Here is a 19,755-nt window from a genome sequence, read left to right as displayed (position 1 = left end):
CACCTTCTCTCTCAAGCTCCTTTTTTTTACCCCTTCTGGCAGACACTCATGGGAAAGACGGGACAGGGCAGGAGTTAAGAGAGAGGCCCCCTTGATAGAGCAGGTGTGAAGGGAATGGATGATCAGTGGCCCCAGGAGAATGGGAAGATAACTTGCTCACTTTCACAAAACTTATTCCTGCAGCGTTAAACCTTAGGTTACCAATGGAGAGAGAAAACCCTCTCTTTCCCGAGTGTACAAAGGTCCATTGCTTCTGAAAAAAGTAGGTGTAAAATCTCTTGGGCAGGAAATACTCAGCCAAACCACCCCCAACCCCCACAGATACAGGCAGGGTTTAGCTGCCACAGGGAGAAGGGGCAAGACTGCAGAGAAAGCCTTGCCCTGTGCATAGGGCCTGAGGTTGAAGGTGGACCTAGACAAAAGAGAACCCACTGACCTCTCTGACAAACCTAGCACCTGTAAAGTAAGTCAACAAGGAGGCCATTAGACTGAGAGGTCTCTATTGCCCTGACAGTCTAGATAAGCAAGCCCAAACCTAAGCCAATCAGTGCACTCCAGTAGGAGAAAACGAAACTGAACAGCAGCCGGTCAGCCAGGCTCTCCCAAATAAGGCAACCACTGAAGCTGTAGCCAATCAAGTAATTTCTTTGCTTCCTCCTCTTCTCTATAAAAGCCTTGCCCGTCGTAGCTCAGGTTAGTGCTGCCAAATTCCTATTGTTCCAATCAGTAGCCTTGTTTTAGCACTTTCTTCCTTCAAAGAGCCTTCTTCCAGATTTGTCTATTGTCTAGCTCCCTTAAGTGCATGTTTGAAAAAATGGATGAATAAATGATTAAATGAATAAGTGAATTTGGCATCTTTCATATATATATGTGTGTGTGTGTGTGTATATATATTTATATACACATATATATATAGTTAAACACCAATAGATTTGGAAAGATAATGTGAAATGTGACAAACTAAAATTAAAATGGAGTCAGCATGGCTAAGGCAAACAACTAATATGGAGCTGGGGGCCATTAAGAAAATCCAGTGTGCACACCTCTGCAGTTTCATATCATAAGGATGCTGGATACAGCTTGCTGTCAAACCACATCCTGCAACCATCATTTGTTATGAACTTACATGGAAACTTGCCTGATACTAAAATATATCTAAGACTCCTGCTTCTTATAGTAAAGAGCTTTTATCAGACTAACCCTCTCATCATAAACAACTATGAAGTATAGGAATTTAAAGATGTCAGAGAATAGCCAAAGCTACCTGTTCTTAAAGGTCCAAGATTCTATAGAGAAGAGAAATTGGGTATGTATATGGAAAAAAATAAGTTTTCATCTCTCTATCAAACTATATACACAAAATACCATTTCCACTGTAGGTCTAAATATGTAGATCTAGTTACAAAGAGAAGATCATACAGATTGTATAAGAAAGTATATGATCTTCGGTTAGGCAAAGATTTCTTAAACAGGGCACAGAAAAAGACAAAATTAATAAATTTGAATTTATTAAAATACAATTATGTTATTGAAGAGACACCATGAAAGAGTAGAAAGGAAAGCCACAGCGTGTAAGAGACACCTGTAATAGACATAGCTCAAGTGATTCATATCCTCAATATATAAAAATCCTTTAAATTACCAAGAAAGTAACAGGTGGCCCTATTTTTAAAATCAAAAGACTTGATCAGCCACTTCAAAGTGAAAGAAAAGATGCTAAGTGTCCAAAAAACATTATTAGCAATATGACTATTGCAAAATAGAATCACAATGAACTATCACCACACAACCACCAGAATGATTACAATTTTAACAAACCCATGTACAAACATAAACATACCAAAAATCTGCTGATATCAAGTTTTGGCCAGGATATGGAGTAACTGAAACTTAACACATTACTGGTGAGACTTAGTCCATACAGTTATTTTGAAAATAAGCAATATCTACTTAAGGTGAACATAAGGCTTTCTATATGATGTAGCCTTCCATTTTTGTGCAGACCAAGTAGGAGGAGTAAAGGTGGTTTGAAAACATGTAAGGAAATTTCCCCACTATAAGAATGCTCCACTTTTATCCTTGGTCTATTTCAGTTAAGATACAGATTAGACAATGGTTTGCCTTCCAGAAATTGTTTATCTATTCTATCATGCGATAAATGCCTAGAGGTGAGTTTTTGACAATGAGAGAAATGATGTGAACATTACAAACTTATATAGATGATTCAGACACTGAGCAAGAGTGGTAATATTTGCAAATTTAGATAATTCTTATGTTTATTTTCCTTGCTTTATAAATTCATAACCTTTATTTGCTTTTATTGAGAGTCTAAGGATTTGTATGTGTGTGTGTGTGTGTGTTTAATGAAGGGAATGCTACTTCTATATTGTCCAAAGTGGCATGCTTGAAGTTGATAGAAATAAGGTGTGTTTTTTCAACAATAAACCCATTCATGTTCAAAAGTATTCAGAGAAGGCTTTCTTTTTTCATTTTTGTTATTAAAACAGGAAATAAAAAATAGTGCCAAAACATTTTAAGTGAGTCTGTAATAAATATAAGGACGTGTAATCATAGTTCATATTTTTTGTTCATTCAACTTCACTTCCATTTCCATCCCACATGAAAACCAACATGAAATGTCCTCCCTGACATGAAAGCTGGCCTGGCTGCAGGAAGCAAACCCAGAAACAGAGAGGATGAAAGGAAAGTATATTGCTTTTGAACCTAAGAAGGATTAGAGAAGAGCTAATATTTACCAAAGGTCTGTTACGTACAAAGCTTTCATGTAGCACATCAGGAAATGTCTCTCCCCAAGCTGAGAAACTGCCTCTGAACTGCTCCCAAGGAAGCATTAGCATATCAATGGATTATTAGTTAAGGTTTTACCATCATCTAAAATGCCCAGAAAGCTAATGAGAATGTTAGATGATCCCAAATTATCATTTTATATATTGGTGTAAGTTTTAATGGAACATATTTCTGTGTTCAAGTATTTAAACTATACTACTATAGCCATTTTAATCAAGTCTTATTTTTTATTTGTCTGGGAACAGTAAAATCGTGTATGCATATGGTAGAAGTGGTTAAGGAATGAAGAGACTTGTTTTCAGTTTGGGGATATTATGAATAAAACCACTAGAAATTTTTATGTATGAGTTTTTGTGTGAAAAATTCACTTAGGTAAACACATATAATATCACTACTTTTTTGCTTTATAATAAACTGCCAAACTGTTTCCAAATAGCTTATCATTTTGCATTCCCACCAGCAATTAATGAGAGTTCCTGTTTTTCCACCCCCTTGCTAGAATTTGATAGTGTCTGTTTGATTTTTGTAATTCTAATAGATATCCAGTGGTATCCAGTGGTTTTAATTTGTGTTTCCCTAATGACAAATTATGTGGAGTATATTTTTCACCTACTTGGTTCCCATCCATACATCTTCCTGGGTAAAGTGTCTCTTCAGATCTGTTGGCCATTTTTTATGGAACCAGTTGTTGTGTTATTATTGTTGAATTTTAAGAAATCTCCGTGTATTCTGGATATCAGTCTCAGAGCAGATATATAACTTGCAAATATTTCTCCCCAGTCTGTGGCTTATCTCTTCAGTCTTTTCATAACTATCATCTTTCACACAGAAAATCTTTCTAATTCTGATAAAGTCTAATTTATCATTTTTTTCTCTTATGGATTATACGTCTAGAGTTGTATCTCACAACTCATGCCAACCTAAAAGCCATGCAATTTTTTTACACAGGAATCAGGTTCATGTATTTTCATAACTGTGTGAATTTTGGGATGCTTGTATTTGGGCCATCCTGAGAACCAAGTTGTTATGTGTCTACTCACCCAGGTCAGAATTATCAAGTATTCTAGAATTTTTTTCATAGAAAAAAGACCCAATGTTGCAATTGTTGATTTAAATACATTTATCACATTTTTCATTGCTTTTAGAGATAATCTATAGCAACTCAAATGAAAGTACTGATCATTTAGGGGATAATTGATAGAGTTGAACAGAACTTGATGGGTTTATTTTTAAGAATGTTACTAACACTTCTTATTCCCATTACTTAGGGAATTCAGTAGTAGCGCCAAACTATTACTCAGTAATGTCCACACAGTAGAATCTGTACTTATTAACTTCTTCAATTTATTATTATCCTAGAGAAACTTCTTTTTTTGTGTGATATTTCTGGTCAGTTCCCTGTACATAATTCTAGATTTACCCTTGAATAAGTACTTGAAAGGTTTTTTGGGGGCATAAAATTGCATGGAGACTGGTTTTTGCAATGAGAACCATCTTGGGAGTGGTGTGGGAGTTCAAGAGAATCTACAGCTGTCTATTTACTTATAATCAGGTACTTATCCTCCTCTATTTGAGGTCCTGAGGTCATGTCTGGTTGTTTTAACGTATTAAGAGAACATTTCACATAGTTTTAGAGATATTGTTGCATTTCAGTTTGTAAGTTTAGGTATGTGATATATGCTTTCAGGATTACTTTATAGATGGGCCAGAAGCCCTCTATGGAGAAAAGACATTTGGACACTGCTTTTCTATTCCTTTTGTCTCTTGAATCAAATACAGCTAAAAATGTGATAATTCTTATTAATCAGAGCTTGATTAGGGAATTATGTTTAAGGGATTGAGATCTAGAAATAAAGCATTTCCCTTTTTCATAGGATATCAGTCATATTAGATCATGGTTCCCCTTAATGACCTCATTTGAACCTCACTGTCTCTATAAAGGCCCTATCTCCAAATCGGATAACATTCTGAAGTACTGGAGGTCAGTATCCAACATATCTCTTTTGAGGAACACATTTCAACCCATAATAGTCTGCCTTCTGTCCTCCCTCAAAAATCATGACCTTCCCATGTACAAAACACATTCACCCTAATTCAATGTCTTCAAAAGCATCAACTATTAATGTTTTAATTCCAGCATCAATTCTCTGTCCAAGAATCTCATCTAAACCGCACCAACTCAATGTCTCAAGTCTCATCATCTAAATATTGAAATCAATTGGGGTGTGATTCATCCTGGGGAAAAATTCCTCTCTATCTGTGATATCTGTGATACCAGACAAGTTATCTTAAAGTCCACTGATTTAAATCTTTCATCACATCGAAAATAAATCTTCATGGCAACATCTAGACTGTTGTTTGACTGAATATCTGGGTACCATAGCCTAGCCTCGTTAACACGTTGTATTAAACATCACACGTGCCAATTATATCATGGAGTTGGAACTAACTTCGTAACAACAGTGGCTGAATTCTGCTATAAAATGAGTATGGGGTGAGAACAGAGACTTCCCATGAGGAATAGTCACATCTAAATTATTCATAGATGAAATCCTCTTTTAATCGAACAGGATGGTAGAAATAGCATGGGCTATGACTCAGACAAACCTATGCTTGGTTACAATTTTACCACTTACAGGTTGTATGACTTCAGAAGAATTGCTCAGCCCCATGTCAAACACTTTAACTTTAAAAAGGTGAATATTAACACCTCTATTATAGAGCTATGTGAGAATTAAAGTGGGTGATATGTATAAACAGGGCACACAGCATATATTCAAAAGATATTGGATCTGTTTCTCATTCTTAAGTTTTAGACTCAGAATGAAATGATGTAAGGGTACTTAATATTTCTCAGATTGGTTAAGTGTCACAGAGAGTGACAGAATACTCTCTCCAAAGTTATTAGCAAGAAATTATAGATCAATAATTAAATATTTAGCAGGGTACATGTGTGCCTATGTATTTTGAATATGCACATGTGAGATAATAGAAAATATACAAATTGGTCTCTGTCATAGTTCCTGGCACAGAGCTCCTAAAGCCCTCATAATTTCCTAAGTGATAAGAGGTCTAGGATATCTATTGTTGTAATATCTGGTCTTTGATCCTGATTATTGAAACATAGTTCCTAAATCCCTTCAAATTTCCTGGGAGATAGTGGTGTTTTTGTTCTCTTGAAGTGACTCGGTGGGCCCTGGATGGAAGCTGGTCACCAGAAAGAACAAGCCATGATTAGAAGCTGAGAATTTTCCCCGTCCCATATTCTCCAGAGAGGGGAGACGGGCTGGAAATGGAGCTAATAATTGCAATGAAGCCTCTCTAAAAATCTCAATAGTGTGAGGGTTCAGAGAGCTTCCAGGTTGGTGAACACAGCCACATACTGGGAGTGCGACATACACCAGCCCCATGGGACAGACGTTCCTGCAGTTGGGACACTCCCAGGCCTCACTCTTTGAAAGTAAAGGAAATAGAGGAGGAAGACTACTGTTTTTCTAACTCAGTTGTTGAATGTTATTTGTTGGTTAATTAATCATTGAAAGGGCAGTTAAGAATCGGTGGGTAAAGCAGAGTAACCCTAAAGAGTTGCATTACTTTTATATTGGTCTAAAATGTGCATTGAAGATTAACTTTGGGTAATTATGATAATTGCTTTTAGTAATTGAATGGATATGGGATGGCCCAGCTGTGTAGATGATGGTGTTGTAATCATTAGAATCATTGTTCATAAGGAAACATTTGAAATGAAGGCTCTGGAGGTAGAATTTGATAAATCAAATCTAAAATTAATAGCAAATATTATACTCAGAGTTTGATATATGTCACAAATCTTGGACATTTCTCATTGAGTTTCTAGGGATGTCTTTTTATAATAGATTTCCCTCATATATCGTGTTGTTTCTGTCTTAAAACTTGAATTTCTTTTCAGCTAAGTGTTCTAATTAAAATTCCCAGAGGCTTCTGTAAAGTGAAGTGCTTGTAAATAACCAGCCTATGGAGATCATTTTGAATTAGAAGAACATATTTGTAAAAAAAAAAAAAAAACTAGTGGGAATTTAATCAGTGTTGACATGCTGCCAAGTAAGTCAGTGAAAAATAGTCATCACTTACTGAATATTCAAAAATATTCATTATCAGTCAAACCAACAATGCCAAACAAAGATAAACAATTGGAGAAGAGCAGAACCAGAATTTCTGAAAACAGTACTTCTAAGTCTTGCATACCAGAAATAGCATTTTCATGGACAATCTTTGGAAATTATCTGAAATTTCCATAGAGTACCCCTGTAATGATCTTTTTAGAAGACATTTCTGTAGGATTATGTTTATAATAGTTGATAATTTTGCCTAAAGAATGGGCTGAGAGCTATAGGTGTTCACAATGTAGGCTATTGCTTCTATTTCTTCTTATACTCATTTTCTTGTACTCATCTCCAGGCCATCTAGGAATCATTCTTGTTCTCTCTTTCCCTTTCCTCATACCCTGTATCTACTCCATCAGCAAATCCTGTTACTCACACTTTCAAAATCTATTTTGAATTAAATTTCTTCTCACCACTCCCTCTTGTCACTCTATTCTGAGCAACCAGGCCACCATCATCTGTCATATGATTTATAGCAATCACTTCCCAATAGGTCTCTCAGATTCTATTCTTAACCCCTCACAGTCTCTTCATACAGCAACCAGTGATCTTTCACAAATTAAAGCTTATCTTTCTATGGCACCAAAATCCTTTGATGGTTTCTCATTACACTTATAACAAAGTTTAGCATTCTCACTGGTGCTTAAAAAGGTTTACTTGATTTGGCCCCTCTTCGCATTCACTTTATGTTCTCCCGATCCAATTAATCAGCCTCAGACTCTTACGCATTTGTTCTGTCCTTTCAAGAAGCCAAACTTACCCTTTTAAACTTGTGAACTCCTCCTCTTCCCTCTGCCTGGGTGCTATCTCTGACAAAGCAGATTTGTCCTTCCAGCCAGCTGTCCTTACCCTTACTTCTCCTGTTCTACCGTTTAGTCTGCCTCGTTTCCTTCATATCACTTACCACTATGTGAAATTATACTGTTGATTGTGTTTACTTGCTTATTGTGTCTCTACATACAAACAAGCTCTTCATAAACTAGTAGGACCTTTAGCTGTTCTTATTCTTCATTGCTACATTCCAACTCGAAAGTCCTTACTGGTGCTGTCTATTGAAGAAATGAATGAAGAATGGATAAATTGATGTGGCAAACCTAGATGAAAAGAAAGGATCTTTGGTCCATAGAATGACTCTAATGTAGTGAACTCAAGAATCGAATGTACTCAAGAGTACAGGGTTGAAATAATAAATAGAAATATCTAAGTTGTGCTATCAGCACATGCCAAGACTCTCTATCCAGAAGAGTCTGTTTATACTGAGAGGAACCGAAATAAGAGTACCTTTGATCACTCCTTTTCTTACAACCAATTTTGATACTTTGCTTAAAATTTTTGTTTCAATATAATTGAAAGTGTGTGTGTGTGTGTGTGTGTGTGTGTGTGTGTGTGTGTGCATGTTCAATTTGGTCAGAAATTAACAGCTACAGATGTGGAGACATGACCTAGACACAAGATCCAGGACATAGCTTCTCCAGAATTTACATGTGAGGGCAAAGAAATTAAAACTTTCATCTTCCTCTTATTTTCTTCCCATCTTAGATGAAGGAAACCTTATGCTGTCTCTGGCTAAGTTTTCTTCTGTTTGGAGAAAATTTTAAAGTACGAGGAGAAACTGAAACAAAAGAAGTATAGGACAGGGTTGGGGTGGGGACACCAATGCTATCATTTGAATTCTAGTATCTAGATCTGCCAGCTCCACCTCTGTCCTTCCTAAGTCAGTGAGCCAATTAACATTTTTTATTTTTAAAAACTAATTTGAGTTGGTTTTCTGTGACTTGAAACAGAGTCCTGAGTAATTTATTTAGAGAAGAATAATGTTCTTGGTTAGATACCTCAAACATTCCCCTGATTTTTGGACAATTATGCTGATGAATATTACACTAGAACCATAGACATGTTTTCTTATGATAGTGGGGCTCTATACCAATAGAGGTTACCTGGTTGAGGGTAGTTAACACTTTGTATAAATCTAATCTTACCCAAAGCCCTGTATGTAAGGCAAATGAAAATGGGGGTGTGTTTCATAGAATGTTCCCAGACTCCCCTACACAGAAGGCTTTGAAAGGACTCAGCGGACAGGCACACCTTCTTCGGGCATGGTTGAGAATGAATAAATTATAAATATTAAAGTAGAAAAGTTAAATAACTTTTCCAGGCATCTAATTAGTTGATTAACTCAATAACTCACTGGCCATGAAAAAGAGATAAGGGTAATAAACTCTGATCTATGTTGATAACCCTTATTTCTGGGTGTTTCATGTCACTATGCTTCTAAAGTCACTATACTTCTTAGAATCTCTTAAATTTTCAAAGTAAAGCTCAAAGTCTGTAACCTAGCATGTAAGCCTCTTGATAATTTAACCTAATTTGGTCTAACCTAGCATATAAGCCCCTTGATGATCCTTCTCCAACCTAATTTTGCCACCTGCCTTTGCAAAGCTGTTAAAGGTCACTGAAAATATGGCTCTTATATTTGCACATGCATTTGCCTCTGCTCAAAATGTTCTGCCAGACTTATATGAGTAGCATCTAATTGCACTTAACACATATTCTTTGGTTTTCCTACTACAGGATTTCTGAACACCCCAAAGTCTTAATTGTTGTATCCATAAAAAAGAAGTAACCTCCCATTTGAGTTTTTTGTTTTTACCTTCACACAGTCAAAGGGTGTGCTGTGTCACCCTTTAAAAACATAATACCAGGCCAAATCACCAACTTTTAATTTGCTTTAGTTTAAATGTACTTGTTATTACAGAGAGTTCAGACTCATGTGGATTACAGTTTTTAACAAATTTATTTTGGCAGCATAATTTAATTATATAAAAATTCATTATTTTTAAATCAACTTCTGATAAAATAAATACATTACAAAAGGGCATGTGCTTTCTTGAGAGTCAAGTATTATTTTAAATATTAAGAACTAAGAACATAAGTAGATTTATGTCTACCTAGTTTATATAGCCACAAATATATTTTGTATTTTTAATGGACTTTTTCCTCTTTCTATGGGTGAATTTTATTTAACAAGAATAGCATATTTTCTGAGTGGAATATGGTGTTTCTACTACTTTGGTGTGTATGTTAGTTTCTCTAGGGCTTTATATAATGTATATTTTTGGGTCTAATCACTAAGTAGATCCTAGAAATAATTTTTTCCAAGTCTAGCAAGTGATTCTGGTATGACTGATTTAAGGACTCTGTTTTGGAGAGGAAAGACTCTGTTTTGGAGAGGAAAATAAATCTAGAATATTCCATGATAAAAGAAAACAGTGAAATGAGGGAGGAAACTTGTTTTTCTATTTAGGAAAAAAAGTCAAAAGTCCAAGGAGTTCAAATAATTAGTGAAAAGGGTTGTAGGATTACAAGTAAAAGGAAACAGTCCATCTATTAATTACTAGTCATTTATTGTGAAAAGAGCCTGACTGGAGAAACTTCTGGGCTTTTAAGTTAGACAACCTTGGGTTTAAATTTTAGTTCCATTACTCAATAGCTATACCTTTATTAAATCTCTCTGAGGCTGAATTTTTTTCATATACAAAATGGGAATAATGATACTCATACAAGTTGATGTCATGTTAAATAAATGTATGCAACAGTTTTATTCTTCTCTAGATACTTTTGAAAGGGTTTGATTAATTGATTCACTCAGTAAACATCAATTGGTTATTCTCTATAAGGCATTGAAGGCAGTGTGCTAAAGACTGGAAAATTTAATTTTTGTAAACAGGGGAGTAAAGCTATACTTTATTGCTTTTTCCAAAATCTTAAATTATCAAGGTCATAGATGAAAATATATTTTTTATGAACTTGTCAAAGTCATTCATTTCCCATCCTCTAGCATTTCTTGTTTCTCTGTAGTTAACCATTGTGTGTATCTATCTATATCTTTTTCTATTATTGTTATAATTTTATGATTAGTCTACCAAGCCCAAGAATTGAACCTTTTTTCCCAGTTGGAATAATTTTGGCTTCAGTGGCAGACAGAGGCTTAAAAATAATTATTTATCATCTCACAAATCAGGTCCAGAGGCTATGCAGGGACATCAAAGGAAACCCAGGAACTAAATGATATCAGCAAGAACGTGGTTCCCTCCACCTTTCTGCATGTCCTTCTTCCACTTAAGAGAACTCCATGACCTGTCTGTGGTTATAAATTGGCTACAGCTCTTTTTAATATCAGGTTTCCAGCAATCTCCAAAGGCAGAAACTGCAGTTTTCCTAACATAACTCCCTAAAAAGCATTTTCCCAGAAGGCCCCAGAAAACTCCTCTTGACATCTCATTGGCCAGGTTTACAATTCATGATTTTTCCTAAACAAATTACCTGCAAGAATAGAATGACTATAATTCAGTTAGACTGACATTAAACTCATATTCCCCCAAATATGGGGAGGGTAAATCTGAACAAATAAAGTCAAGTCTCTGTAGCTAGAAAGAGCAAAGGGTGGATGGTGGGTTGGTAACCTTTAGGGTCTGTCAAAAACATATCAAATGGCAACTGTGTCCCATAATGACAACATATGTATTGCCAGAAAAAAAATATAAATGTTTCTAGTCATCCTTGAAAAGAAAAAAATATTTTGCTTCCTTCAGCAATCATTTCCTTGACTTCCCAAACTAGGTCGGTCACTGTCTCACATTATCAGAAGACCATTGGCAATGTCAAAGCTAGCTAGCACAAATACTGCTATGGGGTTATTTGATTCATGTATGAGTTACTGACTAGACAACAAAATCTAGGGAAGCAGAAACTACGGTTATTTTCCTTGTCTTCACAGCCTTCTTGCTAGGACAGTGCCTGTTTATCATAGGTGCATAAGACTTTTGTGTGGAATAAATGAATGAATGATTTAGAAGACGGGTAGTTTTTGCTGTTACTGAAATAATTTGGTACAGTGAAGAGATGAAAAGACAGTACAGAAAAATTAAATATAAGACCATGCAAAGTTTAAAAAGTTGCCGATTGCAGAACCTGCCTGAACATTGAGAATTTAAACATGCTGTCTCTGGGGAGGAGACAGAGCTTTGAATTTCTTACTACTCTTCTTAAAAAACTTCTGAAGCTCATGCACCTCAACAAACAAAAAGCAAATAAGCTAATTAAAAAATGGGCACAGGATCTGAACAGACACTTCTCCAAAGAAGAAATTCAGATGGCTAACAGACATATGAAAAGATGCTCCACATTGCTAATCATCAGAGAAATGCAAATTAAAACCACAATGAGATATCAGCTCACAGCAGTTAGGATGGCCACCATCCAAAAGACAAACAACAGCAAATGCTGGCGAGGTTGTGGAGAAAGGGGAACCCTCCTACACTGCTGGTGGGAATGTAAATTAGTTCAACCATTGTGGATAGCAGTATGGAGTTTCCTAAAAAAACTCAAAATAGAAATACCATTTGACCCAGGAATTCCACTCCTAGGAATTTACCCTAAGAATGCAGGAGCCTAGTTTGAAAAAGATATATGCACCCCTATGTTTATGGCAACACAATTTATAATAGCCAAGATATGGAAGGAACTTAAGTGTCCATCAGTAAATGAATGGATAAACAAGATGTGGTACATATACACAATGGAATATTATTCAGCCATAGGAAGAAAACAATTCCTACCATTTGCAACAACATGGACGGAGCTAGAGGGTATTATGCTCAGTGAAATAAGCCAGGTGGAGAAAGACAAGTACCAATGATTTCACTCATCTGTGGAGTATAAGAACAAAGAAAACACTGAAGCAACAAAACAGCAGCAGTTTCGCAGATCCCAAGAATGGACTAACAGTTACCAAGGGGAAAGGGACTAGGAAGGATGGGTGGGAAGGGAGGGATAAGGAGGAAAAAGGGGCATTACAATTAGCACACGTAATGTATTGGTGGTGGGGGACACAGAAAAGACAGTATATACAGAGAAGACAAGTAATGATTCTATAGCATCTTACTACACTGATGAACAGTGACTGTAATGGGGTATGTTGGGGGGACTTGATAATAGGGGGAGTCTAGTAACCATATATGTTGTTCAAATAATTGTACATTAACGATGTCAAAAAAAACTTCTGAAGCATACACTGACTCTCTCAAATGACTCTTTCAACAGTGAAAAACTTGCTCAGTTTGCCTTAATTTACTGCTGTGCTGTGCTGTGGAATACCCTGTTACTGTCATATAGAACTCTGTTTTACATTATGGAAAATATTGGGGAAGTTAAAAAATTAATTAACAGAACAAACCAATATGAAAATATTTCAGTGGAGCCTAGAAATAGAAAGTCAGAAAGCAGGGCCTTAAGGTGGAGATGAGAGAGAGAGAGAGAGAGAGAGAGAGAAGGATTTATGTACTATTTTATTGAAAGATTCTGAAGAAGGAAGGGAATTCTTCCAAATAACAGGCACACTCCATCTGTTTGGTCTTAGAAGGAGTCTCTGAACTATGTTACACTGTCACTAATCCTGCTTTTAGCCATCCTGCTTGTGTGAGATTGATGGTAGGTAAAGAGAGAAGTAGGAGATCCAGAACAGAACAGCCCTATCAATCTCTTGAGACAGGTGCTTCTGAAACACAGCAGCCTTGAAAGGCCATGATGTATGAACTGATCTTGGAATCTTCTACCACAAGGAAAAGCCATGACTTTTTCTAGCTAAAGAATGATAAAATCCTAGTACCACAGTGTTCTGACACTTTGTTACAGTCTTGTACTTTTTGTGTTCTTTATACTGTGGAGCTGAGTGTTCTCTGATATTTGTATTCTCTGAAAAATGGCAAAATACCACTTTTTTCCTCTATGTTGTCCTTAGAGATATCATGATATGTACTCAACAGATATATGCATGTATCATATTATTAAAAAACACATGGCATGAATAAAGCAAAAAGCATTAATGATAAAGCAAGCATTATTTTAAGTATACTTATCATACTATTTTTCAAAGTCGCTAATATATTTTTAAATAATAAGTTTGATGTAGGTGCCGAAGTAATTTCCAGCGAATATTGAAGTGTCTTGACTACTTATCTAAGGACAATTAATCAGATAGTGCCAGAATGATTTCCAAAGAAGAATAAATATGACATGTCTTAATAGTGAGCAGTATCCTTTTTCAGCCTTCATCAAATCCTGATCTTGTTCTAGTTCTTCAGTAAGTTCATAATTTTTTGACCATTCAAACTTATAATATAAAAATAGAGTCCTTCTTGTCTTAGGGCAGCATCTTGGACTCTCATTTAGTTGGTAAAAAGTGTCAAGATCAGAGGTAAATGGGACTTTCAAAACTGATATAAGAAGTATGTTCAAAGGCTGATGAGCATATATCTTGAAATTGCTGAATTTATTATGGATTGTGTATGGTTACAAGGCTTCATGAAAAATATTCCCTACTTGTTAAGAAGCTTCTTTCTGACTTTATAAAATGGGAATTGTTTTTTCTCCAAAAATTAGAATATTGGGGGAGGGGGAGCAGGGTGGGAGTGTCTCTCATCACCTTTCCTTACAGAATATTTTCCCAGTTCCTACTTATTTTGTTCCTAGTTAGTATTATGAACAAAAGAGGAAACCACTGATAATAACCACTGAGAGTCCACCCAGAAAGGAACAAATACCCAAACCTATAATTGGCTGAGGCAAATGCTGTGCTGATTATAATCAATGGATTATAGCACAGCCTTTCGCATTTCTTCATTTTTATGGCAGACAGAAAACATGAGATCTACTCTTACTACATAACAAGAGAGAACACTTAAAATTATCTTTGGTCTTAAAATTAATTTAATTTAAGATATGTCTGAGGTGCTTTATTCTTAGTAGATTTCTTTATGAAATGTGACCCAAAATGTTTGATAAAAATTAGACATTCCATAAAATGCAAATGGCAGGAATCATATAAATGACAGAACTGATGTATTTGTTTTGTATATGCCTTGATCAAATTGACATAATCAAACAAAAGTTCATCCAAATTAGATATTAGTCTTTTAAAGGAAATCATTTAGTTGAAACTAATTTTCTCATTCCTTACCTCTCTGTGTGCTGATTAATTTATAGTCAAACATTGCTACAACATATTTATTTCTCCTAGAGCTTACTTATTTTCTTTTGGGGAAGTCTATTTCAATTGTGTCGTTGATATAGAAAAATTATAGGAAATCTCTGAAGCTGGACCTAAATGAAACTTCCATAAAAGCAGATCTTATAAACAGAGCTTAATAACAATTTAGGAAGATGTTCCCAAAAAGTTAACAAACAATAATACGATGAACAGAGCATCAACATCAGGAAAAAAAGCTGCAAAGAGATTTTGCTCAAGACAGTTTAAATGTGTGACCATTTTGAGTCTTAGGTAATTAATTATTTTCTGTCTGAACTGCATTTTCTTCCTTCCATCTCTTTAACATGCTGCCTTGTCAGTTCTATGCAAGGACTTAAATTTTTTTTAAGTAGGCAAAGAAATAGTGCAGAAGCAAGTAAGAAATCAAGACGAGCCCAAACTGTTATGTAAAGTGGCCGAACATTGTAGGAAAAAATTTAAAAATAAATGTTTTTTTTTGATGAAGTCCCGAAAAATCTACCCACAATTTGTACATAAGCAAGAAAGACTTCTTGTACCAATCTATCCAAAATTTGTACATTAAACAAGAAAATACAGCTAATTGAATACAGAGTACCACAAAAAAGTGATATTTTTAGCATGCTAAAGAATTTTATTTAGTACCTTCTGATATTATTTAATTATCCTGATATTTAATACCTCCAAACTTCTACTTAGCAGGTTCTCCCTTAGAAAGAAAAGCTTGTGGGTTGACCATCTGTTTTCATAAATAAAGTTCTATGGGAACATAGCCATACCCATTCATTTATGTATTTTGTAGCTACTTTTGTGTTATAAGCGTAGAGTTGATTAGTTGTGATAGAGACTCACAAAGTGTAAGTATATATTATATGACTCTTTACGGAAAAAGATTTCCAAACCCTGGTCTATATAAATGCAAGCAATTAAGTTGAAGCTATTTTAAAATGACAAATTGAGGCAATTTTAATAATGAACTGTTGAAGATGAGTTACAGATGTCTGAGATAAGCAATAGTGTGTTATGAGGTTTGTATTTCTAAAATTGTATGTTTCCCGGAAAAAACAACTTTACTCCAAGTACGCAATGAGTGTGAAACACTACTAATTTGGATTTAAAAGAAAAAGAAAGCATTCTAAAACTATACCTGTTGTTAGGGTGGGCTAGTTGCTATGTCAAATACTCTAAAATTGAAGTGACCTACCACAATATTATTAGTTTTTTACCTATCAACAATCTGAAAGGAGTGCTCCTCTTTGAAAGGAGCCATGTCCTTTGTCTAGAACTCCTTAGCTCACATTTTTGAGGTAGCATTTTATTTTAGGTCCTTGGAGCTTTCTTCGTTTTACTTTTTGATGGAGAATGAAAGATTTTTGAATGGGAGTGTTTTTAGTGGTCCATATTTAAAAGTATAGTCTGTCATTTCGACCCAGATTCCATTGTTCAGAACTTAGTCACATGGCTTTCACACAAGTGCAAAAAAAGTTGGTTGGGATATGTTCTTCCACTGTGTGTTTCAGTGGAATAGGGAACTTGTTTAATGAACTAGCTAGTTTCTGTATTCAGTGCACATGCCTACACACACACACACACACACACACACACACACACACACACACATAATATGGAAGAAGTAGTTTACAGTCTCATTCAAAAACAGCAGTCAACTGTTAATGTTAATACAATAGCCTAATTTAAGAATCTGTGGTAATTGTTCAAGTTTATTCTTTCAAATTACATCATATTTATATACAGAACTGATTGTTCTCTTAATATTAAAGTACATGTAACTTATAACACATAGTTTATATTTATGTAATAAGAATAACATTTTGTACTTGGACCTCACAGATAAAATAAAAGTGAATATCCTTTGAATAGTCTAACAAATTATTAAGAAAATATGAGTGTTTCAGTGTAAGGCTGACCAAAAGGTATGAAGTTATTATCAACATCTAGTCTAGAGAGTGGCACTATCCAAAAGAAACACAGTGCAAACTACATATGTAATTTTGAAATTTCTAGTCACCATATTAAAATTGTAAAAAAAAAGTGAATTTTATTTTAGTAATATATTTGATTTAATCCACTGTATCCACAGTATTATAGTTTCACCATGTAATCAATATAAAATGATTAAGATATTTTATGATTCTTCAAAACCTGGAGCACATTTTATGCTTCAAGCATGTCAGTAGCCATATTTCAAGGACTCGGGTGCATGTGGCTATGGCTACCATGTTGGACAGTACTTTCCTCTGTCGCTGCCTCTCAATCCTTAAGGAGACTGACCGTCACCTGGGGAAGTTGTTAAAGTTCTCTCTCACAGGGTCTGATTCAATACGTTGGGATGGGACCTGAGAATCTACATCTTAATGGTATTTTCATGATTTTCATGCAAGAGATTGGGGATCCACAGTTGATAAACGGCTGCCACAGAAATCTATACAGGTCCCTTCCATCACCAGTTTTATAGTTTCTAGAAGTTTTCAGAACTTGTAGTTCTAATGATTTCAGCTTGTGGGGCTTATTATAGCATATTATTTTGTAGAAAATTTAAGTGAACATTCTGAATTTCAAATATTTTGGAGATTTTTAACAAAGCCACAGAGGACATTGGAGTGGATTAGGGCCATTTTTGTTTTAGCTCACACTCCTTCTCCACTGAATAAATGGGACACATGGATGGGAGACACCTTTACAGTGAAACTGAGAAAAATACTCTATTGCCAGATCTGAAGAAACTTACCCATTTTGATAATTACAGTAAGCTTTGGATTTCAGAAAACAAATTAAATCCGTATGTAAGTAGATCTCAGCTGTTAAAAAAATGCTCACATTCTAAATCATTAGCAACATATGTTTTATTTTTACTGTTTTATTATCCTTCTCTATTGTGAACTTCCCTCAGAACCTTAAGTTCATATGCTTTCATATAGACACTAGCAGCTGTCTCATCTTGTCTGATCTTATACTTGTCTGAAATAAAAACAACTGCTAATTAGAAAGTTCAACATCTCTGGATGTACAAATGATTTGGATATATATGAAAAAGTTTTCTAAAACATTTTAAAATATCACATCTCTCAAAATGTTATGTTAAAAAGCTTCTACTTTCAAAATAATGGCAGTTTTCATTATCTTCCAGATTAAGAGGAGTGATTCCATTCACTTATATCTGTAAATCATTCTGCTGTAAAATCAAGAAGACCAAGGTCTTCTTAAAGTTTATACCCTTACTTTAACAGAACAAAAGGACAGAGAAAAATACATTTTTTACTCCAAGGATGCTTCATTTGTTGACATGAATCCAATTCAATCCTCTCCATGATCAATCATGGTCTAATGTATATCTCCACACTATTTTTTTCCAAAGGTATATACTTTTAGATGAGGCATGAAATGACTTTAGTTTTATCAGAAAAGAACCTGTGAAATATATGTTGTTGAGTCAATCTATGTTGCTTAAGACTGTGAAATTTCTTGATAAATTTGAAAGAAAAATGGTTTTGTTTATCCCCTCAAATTACTTACAATGTTAAGGCTTTTATTGGAATGTTAATCCCAATAATTTATTAGATCTAATTTTTTGTGTGTAAATTGAGCATATTCTATATGCAAGGGAGTGCTACACATATTACTAAGAATACAATTTAATGACCACTATTTGGGACATTAACATTTGCAATGTCCTTAAGACATGATACCCCCTTCCAAGAAGATTGAAGTCATGCTTGTATGCGCACCATTTAATTATTTCTTAGAGAAAACCTTGTAAAGTATGTATTATTATTTCAACTTTGCTGATTGAGAAGATTAGACACAATGTGACAAAGCTCCAATGTGTTAAAATTGGAAGTAAAATTAAAACCTCGTATATTTTAACTCAAGGTCTGGAAATCTTTCTACTACATTTGGTGAGTATAGCTGGAGAGGTCAGAAGCAAAAAAAGAATGTACTCAATTTCAATTTATGTTATTTATGATACTTATATTAATTCCTCCCATTTTGTAGCAAATGTAATGTTCCAGATGGTGTTCATAAAATTAGAGAAATCTTGTGTTTGAACAGTGATGTAGAGAAAATGACACTGCTAAAGATTACAAAGAACAGAACCAAACTAATTGTTATTTTCCTTTAAAAAAATACGTGATGAATTACTTATTCTTAGATCCCCATATAGTCATTTTCTTATACCCAAAAGATATTTAATGTTACATTGTTATGCCATCACATACTGAACAGTGAAAATTGGTGTAATTTAGTTCATGTGGAAAGCTATTGAGACCCTAAAAGTAGCAATCCTTCCTGGAGCATTAAAAATATCAATTGTTCTATAGTCTGACAAATCAGAGTTAAATGATAGTTAATAACATGCTTTTAATAGAGAAAAGACACAGAATACTGTACTAGCTTCTGTATTTTTTCATACGAGCAGGGAGCAATTTCCCAGTTTCTTTTAGTCTCCAACCCTCCAAGCCCCCCCAAAAAAAAGATTAAAAATGAGATCTAAAAATCAACAATAATTATTAAACCACAACTGGGTTATAAAGAATACTGTTAGAGACAGATTTTATATGTTGAAAATATTTTCAAACAACGATAGTTCACAGTGACTGAGCTTTACTGATACATGTAGGCTGCAGTCTTCTACAACTAGCCTTTTTTCAGTCTCTTTTCATCAAAAAGTTGCTCTAAGACTGAAGATGAATAAATAAAGATTTCTGTTTAGAGAGTAGT

Source organism: Manis pentadactyla, chromosome 2 (assembly GCF_030020395.1).
Source record: "Manis pentadactyla isolate mManPen7 chromosome 2, mManPen7.hap1, whole genome shotgun sequence".
Lineage (NCBI taxonomy): Eukaryota > Metazoa > Chordata > Mammalia > Pholidota > Manidae > Manis > Manis pentadactyla.
The sequence above is the reverse complement of the archived record's forward strand: the minus strand, read 5'-3'. Positions refer to the sequence as shown.